This window comes from Liolophura sinensis, chromosome 8 (assembly GCF_032854445.1).
Source record: "Liolophura sinensis isolate JHLJ2023 chromosome 8, CUHK_Ljap_v2, whole genome shotgun sequence".
In the NCBI taxonomy this organism is placed as follows: Eukaryota; Metazoa; Mollusca; class Polyplacophora; order Chitonida; family Chitonidae; genus Liolophura; species Liolophura sinensis.
Genome location: NC_088302.1, coordinates 43,909,694 through 43,920,731, shown reverse-complemented (window position 1 = coordinate 43,920,731; position 11,038 = coordinate 43,909,694). Strand labels below are relative to the sequence as shown.

The 11,038-nt window shown below is 40.6% G+C and overlaps 1 long non-coding RNA gene across 1 annotated transcript; it reads left to right on the top strand.

The window, feature by feature from the left end:
- Window positions 1–4,399: 4,399 nt before the first annotated feature.
- Window positions 4,400–7,285, top strand: LOC135474037 (uncharacterized). Its single transcript, XR_010444615.1, has 3 exons — window positions 4,400–4,515; window positions 4,882–4,996; window positions 7,253–7,285. It is a non-coding gene; the product is annotated as an uncharacterized LOC135474037 (long non-coding RNA).
- The last annotated feature ends 3,753 nt before the right edge of the window (window positions 7,286–11,038 follow it).

Below are 11,038 nucleotides of genomic sequence, written 5' to 3'. Positions count from 1 at the left end.
ACATTTCATTGCCTTTATTGACAGCGTTAGAGAGTTGTATGGACAATGTCCTTTGTGCTTTGGTTCTAGAAAGCCGGCCCGTTATAATGTGTGACAGGAATATGGAATGTCCCCGAGAGACGACCGTTACAGCGCGGTAAGTGTTACAATGTAGCCATCTGGTGGGTTTCGGTTCTTGACCCTTGTCTATGTGGGGGAGAAGTAACCCTGCGTGAGCCATGTAGGTTTACTTTATTCAAGCCCCGCATATCACAATGTGTCAAAAGGTTTGTCTCTTCTCGGGGGTCTGGTGATCAACTGTACTTCACAACCGCACACAATACAGCCTGTTTATGATCGGCTAGAGTCGTTATCAATATACAATTATCGATTAACTGTTTTCGTGGCTGCCTCCTGTTGTATATGTACTCACTCACGTTTATGAGGTACGTGGATGGATTTCGTTTCAGGTCCGCTTGGAGGAAGTTATTTTCGACAAGAACTGAAATCCTGTGGATGTAACGATTCCAACCCATATGCTGATGCTACCAGGCCACAAGACTGCCACATTACAAGAATACCAACCATTCAGATACGGACAGGCTTAGCAGGGTAGTTTTTGGATATTAGAATTTGCATGAACGCTAAGACATTTTCGTATTCTTCTCAAAACGATCCCAGTTCACGTGTATGCTTTTTGTATGATTTCAACATGAATGACCTCAAGCTGAAAGCTTCCATCGGGGCTAGGACCATAAAGACCTGCTGGGGATGTCGAAGATTAGCGCAGGGTTTGTCCAAATCTCTCTCTCCTGAGGCCATGATAGCGATGTCGCAGGCACTAGAAGAGTGCCCCGTTAAAGCACGACCGACTTCAGCTGCAGAGGACACCACGGGACCAGCTGTACTGAGAGACGCAGGAGATGACCAAAAGGTTTTGCTTGCCAACAGGCGTTCTGCTACAAAGCGAAAGGTCACGTTTGATGAAGCCTATGAAAGGTTGGACACCCTGCGGCTTGCGGGTGACATAACCCTGCCTATGACTGACAAGTATGCGAGTGGTACCTCAAAAAGGTCCATCGACGGAGGGAAGCTGATCAACGCAATGGAGCTCATTGAAACTGTGTATTCTGGACAAGGCGGCAGTGAAACTGATATTAACGAACATGCCGAGCTCGACAGAGCCAAACTGATTTCTTTTGAAAAGTGCATGGTATGGCTTGATGTACAACAGGACTCTGTGGACGTGGAAACCCCACCTGTTTGAAAAGCATTTAGCTAATTTGGTTGATAACAACTGATTTTAACGTAAAACTTTCACTAATCTCATGTTTGATATCATTTGATTTTTGCCGAAAATGTGATATCAGATCAAAATTTCAGTGTATCCTTGTGTTTGGGTTATCTTGATTAATCTTGTCATTGATGACGTTTAATGCTTGCCGAAAATTGTTGACCAGTTGGTAGCATTAGATTCACAACAACTGTGAAAGAATTAAGGTCTTGTTGATCCGAGCTGACTATTCTTGTGTATATAATTTTTTGTTTGTTCAAGAAAAAAAGGTGCTTAACATCACACATATTCAGCATGTGAGTAAATGTCGACGGGAGATGCAGCCTGTGTGTACAGTCTAGTCAATTCACAATATTCACATAAAACATATATGCTACTACACGAAAACGTTGCATTGTTCATGATGTTTCATGTAATTGTAGTTGTGTACTTTACCCTTGCAATAAAAAGGTAAACATTGTTAGTTATGTCAAAGTTTATCAGCTTATAAATCAATGATACGTTGTTTGATACTTCTAGAACAAACATCGGCTTATGCAAACGGCATGGGTTGCTTAATGATTGGGTTCACAAGACGAAAACAGCACGCTGGCAATCTGTGTGGGATGTTTGCAGTCACATTGTATAACATACGTGAGCGTTAGTAAATCCTTAAAGACAAATTGTTTTGTGTAATTGAGGTAGCTGTTCTGCATTTCACCAATGAATCTTTCCGTGACGTTATGATCCTGATGTCTAGCCAAGATTAAGGTAAAAAGATAACAGTCATTGAACATGGTCTTGCAATGAATTACAGCTGCAATTGTAGAAAATTATCGTAACTGTATTCAGTTGTCCCAAGACAGTATTAAATGTCATTGTGTTTCAGGCTGTAAATGGTGTGTTTGTGTTTTAATTATGTTATTGTGGCAATTTCAACACTTTGATCAAGAGTATTTCAAGTATGCGACCGGTGGGTCGCATACTTGGGTGGAGAAAAGCAATCGAAAAGCTTCAGCCCAAACAACGGGATTTGAACACGTTGATCCTCTGCGGCCTGAGTGATGGGTGGGCCCATTTTATGTACGTGTAGGCCTACATAGTAAATACTGATTCTGAGATTCATTCCAACAAAGAGCAGCCAGTTTCACAGCCTCATTACATGTATTTGCTTGTATATAACCGCAGGCATGTGTTATTATTTATCAGAGACATTGTTTACTTATCACACTGTTCAGTCTAAAATTTATAACAATGTGGAGTATTTGTCTATACGTATGTGTCTTATATATAATTACTCCACTTCCATGAAAGGAATCTTACTCAACCACAAAATGAGAAGGAACCGGGACCTTAGCCCTGATCGGGGCCAGTAGACCAATAAAACACACCAGATCGCTCACATACGTGAATAAACAATAAACTCGTTTGAACTCTCTTCGTGTTTTCGGTCAGCGGTTGCCAACAATACCCAGCGCGCCGAGGTGTAAGGAAATGCACACCCGCGACCTGCCCTGATAGATTAGGTGTCTCACCCACACCGTGTCAACCTTGTCCGTGGGGCCCAATGACAGAGGAATGGGGCCATGGCATTGTAATTAAAACAGCTCTATTGACAAACACTCACCGATTAAAAAACGGCTATTTAGAGTTTTGTACTCAAGTTGTTTATAGCAAATATAACTCCCCGGATATCCAAGCGACCCGCCCCTTGTCCTGAACTACACCTGGAAAATGCACAGAACAATGTTCACGCATTTAAATGTCAACAATACTAAACTTTTGGGAGACGCCGATAAGGCGAATGTCATGATACGAGAAGTCACAAGGGTAAACGTAACGGTAGAATCAAGTTCTAGGGCAAATGCCTTGATACAGGCATGTGCTCAGACAGATGTGGTAGTACACAGAGTCGCTAAGGTCAAAGTCTCGGCACTATTCTGCCACAAGACATATGTCATGGTACACGTATGCGCTGGGACAAATGTCATGGTACACGTATGCGCTAGGACAAATGTCATTGTACACGTAGGCGCTAAAACAAATGTCGTGGTAAAGACTCTAAGAGAAATGCCGTAGTACATGTAAGTGCTATGACAAATATCGTGGTACACGCACGCGTTAAGAGAAGGGTTATGGTACATATAAATGCTAAGGCAATTACCACCATACACACAAGCGCAAAGACAAGTGTTATAGTTGACGAAGTTGCTAAGACAAGTGTCAAGGTACACACTTGCGCTAAGACAAATGTCATGCTTCACGCAGGTGCAAGGATAAATGTCATGGAACACAAGGGCAAAGACAAATTTAACGGCACAGGCAGATGCTGTAACGTAACATCAATGATGGTGTTTATTTTACTGGTATTTGCATACATTTACAGCATTTAAGCTTCGAAAAGGCGATACCGCACCTATGGAGAACCTTGCTTGTGTAAATATATAAGCAAATGACTGTAAAGTAACAGTTAGAACAGAAAGCGGTTTATTTATAGAAAATGCTTTGTAGCCTACACTGTCAACAAAATTTACTGCTTAAGTACACTATCTGACATTACACTGTAAGCCACATGCATATTCAATTCATAGTTCAACATCTACAAATTTTCATCTATTAATCGAAAGTCAAAAAAATATAGAAATGGTCAGTTTTAGGTTGATTTATTCCTAGGTAATGAATGGTTAAATAGAGTAGTACTGAAGCCATTCTTTTACTGTTCTAAATACCACCTACATCTGACCAATTTGAATTGAATTTACTATTTCTTTCGATACCTCACCTTCACCTACTTAGTGTAAACAACTTATATGTGCTGAAGAACTTTTTGCCTATATTTGATCACATCTTAATATATCATATAGCCCAGTCTCAAATAGCAAGATTTCATAATGGGCATACTGGATCTATACATTGCATATTGTGCGAGTCGCTTGTAATAAAGGTTTATTAAATCTTGTGCGTCAGTTGGCCTTGGTAACACAAATGAACAACGATCTGAAAACACACGTCGCACATTGATAACTACTGTAAAGTAAATAATATGCCCTGGAAGCATTCAGAGTCAACAGAGAGTCGTGTTTAAAGACGAGACAGCCAGTATTTAAAGAGGCGTGACGCCTAAGATCTATCCCGTATATCTGATGACAATCATGTTCAGTCGGGTAGAGAGCTCAATATCAGTCTACTAGTAAAGCTATCGACTATTTACCTAGGTGAATATACTTAGCACACTCGCCAGTTTATCATCGACGCTTAGACAGGTAAGTCCGGCGCGTTATCCATTCTACATTTTACTATATGTGTATTCATAAACGGTGGAAATTATGCAATTTCATGTGCCAAGAAACGATGTCAAAAATCATTTTGTGAGCAGAAGTAAAAATATTGATATCTGATTTGACTGAATATTTTCGGACACACGGGTAATTATAACATCTGTGATAGGATAAATTGTCAGAAAATACTTTTCGATTACGTGAAACACAGCGTTTGGCTATTTTTCATCAGTCCTATAATTTTTCTTGATTTCTTTGAATTATGTTATGATGTTTTCTATGATTATCTAAACTTCTGCTACAGCTTGTGTCACAGGACATTGTATATATTCTTATATCACTTTTTTTCAGTGGCATGCAACATGGACGTCCCTCTCTGGAATGTATTTATCGAAAGAAAAGAATTTCTCTAACATTCCATCATAGATCTTGACTATACATGGTTTGCTCTGGAACACAAATGTAGGTAAGTTCAAGGGTAAACCGTTCTTCAGATTTGTGGTTGCTATATGCAGTTACAACAATAAGCGATGCATATTAATTCGATCTTCTCTGTTCTCCGTTTATCACACAAGAAAACCGCTCCTTTCGTTCTGTAAACTCTTCAATATTAGAAACTTATTACTCCGAACAGACAACAGTACCACCAATAACAACACATTTACGCTATGATAGATTATCCTTCTTGTGCTCGAGATTGATTCGCGCGTGCCGCGAAGGCGGATTACCTTTCATTATTACCAATTTATCTAAAGGCCCAAGATCAATTTCTGCCCAGGTAGTCACTGTTGGCACCGTTACCGTACCTTTATGCTTCCAAAGTGGTCGAAGATAATTCATCGATCAGGTTTATTTCCCCACAGAATAGCATCAGACTGAAACTAGTGCGTAGATTTACTTGGCTGCAATATTTGTACCATGTTTCTGTCCATTCCTTTGTAATGTCACCAATTCGTTCATTCGTTAATTCTGTAATTCATTCGTTTTTTGATCCCTTCACTATTTCTTCCTTCCGTTTATTTTCGTCACCCATCCCTCCTTCCGTTGATACCGTGACCTCTTCTTTCTTCCGTTTATTTCGTCACCCATTCCTCCTTCCGTTGATTCCCTCACAACTTCTTCTTTACGTTGATTCCGTCATCCCTTCTTCCTTCCGTTTATTTCGTCACCCCTTCCTCCTTCCCTTTTTTCGTCTCCTCTTCCTCTTCCCGTTTATTTCGTCGCCCTTCCCTCCTTTTGCCAAGTTGGTCTCCCATTCCTGCTTCCGTTGATTCCGTCACCCGTTCCTCCTTCCGTTCATTTCGTCACCCATTCTTCCTGTCGTTGATTCCTTTAACTCATTCCTCCATCCGTTAATTTCCTCACTCATTTGCCCTTCGTTCCCATAAATGATTCGTCACTTTGTCACGCACACCTCCCTCAGATATTTCCATCACCCATTCCTCCTTCTGTAAAATTCCGTTAATAATTTGTCTCTTTGTTCCATCACCCAGTCCTCCATCGGTTGATTCTGTTACTCATTTGTCCCTTCGTTGATTTCCCCATCCCCTCGTTTCGTCACCCATTCGTCCCTTATTTGTCTACTATCGGCAATTAGTGTCTTCCGTAATTCCCTCGCAAAAAACATCCCTTAGTTTATTCCCCTACAACGTATATCCGTTCGTCCACTCCAGCATCCATTCACTAATCCCGTCACCAAATTCACCCCTCTCATTCATCCCTTCGTTGATTCCGTCATCCATTCATTCCTTCGTTGATTCCGCCACTCATTCATGCCTTCGTTGATTCCGTCACTCATTCAACCCTTCGTTGATTCCGTCACCCATTCAACCCTTGCTTGATTCCGTCACTCATTCAACCCTTCGTTGATTTTGTCACTCATTCAACCCTTGCTTGATTCTGTCACCCATTCAACCCTTGCTTGATTCCGTCACTCATTCAACCCTTCATTGATTCCGTCATCCATTCATCCCTTCGTTGATTCCGTCATCCATTCATTCCTTCGTTAATTCCGTCACTCATTCATGCCTTCGTTGATTCCGTCACCCGTTTATTCCTTCGTTGATTCCGTCGCTCATTCAACCCTTCGTTGATTCCGCCACATTCAACCTTTCGTTGATTCCGTCACCCATTCATTCCTTCATTGATTCCGTCACTCATTCAACACTTCGTTGATTCCGTCACCCATTCAATCCTTGCTTGATTCAGTCACCCATTCATCCGTTTGTAGATTCCCTCATTTATTCGTCCCTTGGTAACTTTCATCACACATGCGTTCTTTCTTTATACTTCCGTTATGCCTTTGTACTTTTATTAATTTCGTCACTCGTACTCCTCTTCGAGTACGGTTGGCCGGGTGTCAGTATAATCTGACTGGGTTGTGTGTCATGTCTGAGATCTTCGGCATGATGCATCAATGGCGGTATGGACTTCCCCTGTCGCAAGGAGACATGGTATAAGTACACACACTTAATGACTCTTTTGTCCTCCCAAGAGAGGGGATTGTTAAGAGCGACTTAAAACCCCAAGCATATATGCATGTACATAGTTTAGCCTGGTGTCCAATTTGCATATTTACCCATTCCGTATATTGGTTACAATGGAAAACCAGTTTAGCACAATATATATCTACATAGTAAATAGCATAAAATGACACTTGCGATGACTATTGCCAGTAACTAGGAAAACTGTATTTTCTCACCGCATGCTTTGTATGTTTCAGATATGTCCTCCTTCACAGACTGAGCCAAGGCATCCACAATCTCTATAGTGATTTGACATTACCTCAATAAAGGCATACGATTTAGAAATGTGGACGGAAAAGCATTTTGAGCTGACTGATGACGAAATGGAGGAGATCCGGCGAAAGCGGGAGATGAAGAGAGCGCGGAGGAAATTTTCTGAAATGTTGTCGACAGAAGGTCAGGCGGCCATGAAGCTAGCTCGAGAAGACACGGTAGCTATGATTCAGAAACCCGCTGTTCAAGGGACAGCTAGTTTGGGAGGCGACAGTAAAGAGAATGATAAACAATCTGAGCGACGAAATCCCAAACTGAAAAAGAGGATATCGTTTGCCGACGCTTACCAAAGAACGACTGGGTTCCTGATGGAAGGGGACATAACTCATGTTGAATCGCAATTGTTGGAACCTAATATCGCGGGGCTTGGTGTTGTCAAAAAGGAAAGTGCTTTAGATATAGTGGAAATCCTTGACTCGGAAACTGATAATAACGGTGGTTTAGACGAAGTTGCTATTGAAGAGACCGCACAACGAAACTCAGTGCAAAAATGTTTAGTATGGATGGAGGTCACTGAAAATGAGACTGTTAGCAATAAAGGTGGGAGAACTTCCCAAGCTTAATAGATAATAAACCTGCATACATAAATACGTCATCTTACACAGACTTGTTGCTTACGTGTCCATGTACATAGTTTCAGTGGTGATTTCAGTCTTCCAACCTTATAGAATCACATCCATTATCTTGTGGTTTAGAATCAGCTGAAGGCGACCGTCTTCTTCAATATGACAATGGTTACACATAGTGTGATCCTCCATACTTTACAGGTGTATCGGTCAGCATGTCAGTCAGGTGGCTTTGTAAATATATACATACCTACGACGTTTCTACTTTGTGATGAGGGCGACCGTAAAAGTTTTCACGGTTATCTATTTTTTCCTGAAAAAGCCATGTTTCATGTTTGGCTGATCCACTGTGATTTAAAGATCATAACGAAACCAAAGAAATGGACAATTCTCAAATAAGGTTTTTGTACATTGCACCTTCTGCTTTTAATTCATTTTAAGGGACTTCATTTTCCTTCTTTGTTTGAAGAGATCTGATTCATATTACGTCTATTCATATTTCAGCGTGGGGTATAGTACCGTAAAATGTTCACATGCGTTCTTCTTTGATATTTTGATGTTTGTTTGAATGTTTGTTTGCTTACATTTTAGCGTCGTTCTGGACATTACTTCTGCATATTACGACAGAATAGGTTGATAGCAGGCCACTTCCATTGCACATATATTTATAACTTCATAACTTGACAGTATGATGACTCCAGTATAAGCCTTAGATAAGGCGCTGCTCGGGATTAAACCCAGGTTCCCCGGGAGCGAAACAAAAGCCAACTAGCTAAAGTTCTCATAGAGCCTCGCTCTGTACAAAAAGACCCCCCAAAAGCCCGCCCCCCACCCCACCCCAAAAAATCCCCCCAAAATAAAACAAAAAACCAACAACAACGACAACAACAATCAATTATTAAGCGACATAATCGTACGAGATAGAATTACTTTATTTCACCTTCCATTAAGCCTCAACCGTTCTCGGAGCCTTGGTGCCAATGGGAGACAATGATGAACCATTTAGGTGATGGTCTGCAATGTAATTCTGATCCCTTGCAGATCTCTTGCAGGTGGATGAAAATCAGTGCATCATATGTGGGTAAGTTCACCGTGTAATTGTCAAAGTCAGGCTGCTTAGTCTGGGCACTCCAGTTTCCTCTACCCGGTGGTTTGACCACCATCACATAATTAGGTGAGGTAGCCTTTAGTGTGATATGGCGCTAATCCCACAAGAAGACACAGAATATTTCCACACACCTAATGACACCTCGTCGTCATATGACTGGAAATTTGTTAAGAACGACGTAAAAACCCGAACATAAACACATAATACTGCATTTCACCTTATATTAGCCTCACTGTTCTCGGAGCCTTAACTAGTGACAATGAATGACAACGATGAACAATTTAGGGGATTTTCAGTGTAGGTCTACTTTCCTACAGATCACCAGCAATCCATCAATATGTGACGTATATAACGAGCATCCGCTCTATACAGATGAAAATCGGTGAGTTAAATGAGCGTAAGTTCGCCAGGTAATTGCCAACTTGCTTAGTCTGGGCACTCCCATTTCCTCTCACTATACTGTTAACCGCCGTCTTATAAGTGAAATATTCTTAAGTACGGCGTAAAACACCAATCAAATAAATGAAGGCACATAAACAAAATTTGCAAAACTCATGGCTCATTGACTTGGCAGAAGCTTGGACGTCCAGAAGCTTTTAGCGCATGTAAGAGAGTGTAAGCTGAAAGTAACATGCAGAATTATAAAAGCGAACTGGAACATTCGAAGCCTGTAAAGGAGTTTAGAACCTTAGTTGAGAGTTTTATACAAATATAACTAGTGTTTAAACACGTGTGGTTACTTTAGACAATGAAGGAAAAAGCATACATTGTATATACGTAATGGAATACATTTTCCGGCGACATGGCGAGTCAAGTGCGAGCTCTTTGGACCATTGTTCTCTCACAATGCAGGAGCAATATGTCAACAGTTTGCTCGCAAACCGCCGGAGCAATATGTCACCAGTTTGCTAACAAAACGTCATGGCAAAGGAAGTAAATGAACAACAGATTAGAGATTCATTAGAGTGACTCACTTTAGGCCGGCAAGGTTACTGATTGTCAGATGTGTCATTGGCTAAGTAGTTACCAAATAACAAAAATTAGCAGAGAAGTGTGTTTCCATGTGGTGTAGCCTTGTATTCTAATACAAGGTGAACAATTGACAGGAAGATGATAAAGAGACGTATCTGAAATGCGGACGTGCCTTGAAGAACAGCGCCGAAGACAGATTTGTGTTTTCCGTCTAAAAGCTACGGATGAACGATGTATAAAATCAAATGCATTCATAGATGAGCCTCATAAACCTAATAAATACAACCTCCACAGGTTTTATGTAGCCGCTTACAAGAAAGTTATGGTGATAACCCCGAACTAATATAACTGACGTAAAAACCTTTATAAGCGTAACTTTAAGTTGTTTAAATAACAACTCAAAGTTACGCTTATAAAGGTTAACAACCTGGCCCTCTGATCTACAGTCTGTATATCAACGTTGCCTGTCAACAGAAACCGTTATATTTAAGGCGTTAAATTTAACACAACACGAAATCAAATTCCAAGAGTCTCTGTTACTTGAACATAACGTTGTCACATTAATCGGAGCATTAAGTTACACATGCCACTGTCTGTTTAACAGACGAAAATGAGCTGTCCAAAAGCCATACGATGAAATAAATAAAAATAATTTACCGTTTTAATAGAATACCTACACTTTGAGTTAGACTTGCACGCGAAAAGAAATCACACCAAAGCCAAACTTACTGAAACTATACCTTAGTGTACATGTATTTACCAAATGCTAGACGAAATATTTGGGCTTGAACGGCTTATAGCCGGTAATTTTGAGGCCCTGTTCTGATCCTTGATGTATAAGTCGTGTCCCACAATTACACAAAGTTCGTCCCATTTTAAATTATTTTAATTTCCTTTTTAGAACTTTTTTTTACTCTACCATGCTAATGATTGAAAATGGGGTAAAATACCATGTGTTGTTCGGACCACATCTAATTGATGTGATGTTACATCACTTTCTTAATAACAATTTCCGATATTCGTGTATGTGTCTACAGGCTGTGTTGAAATGGAGTAAACCTTTC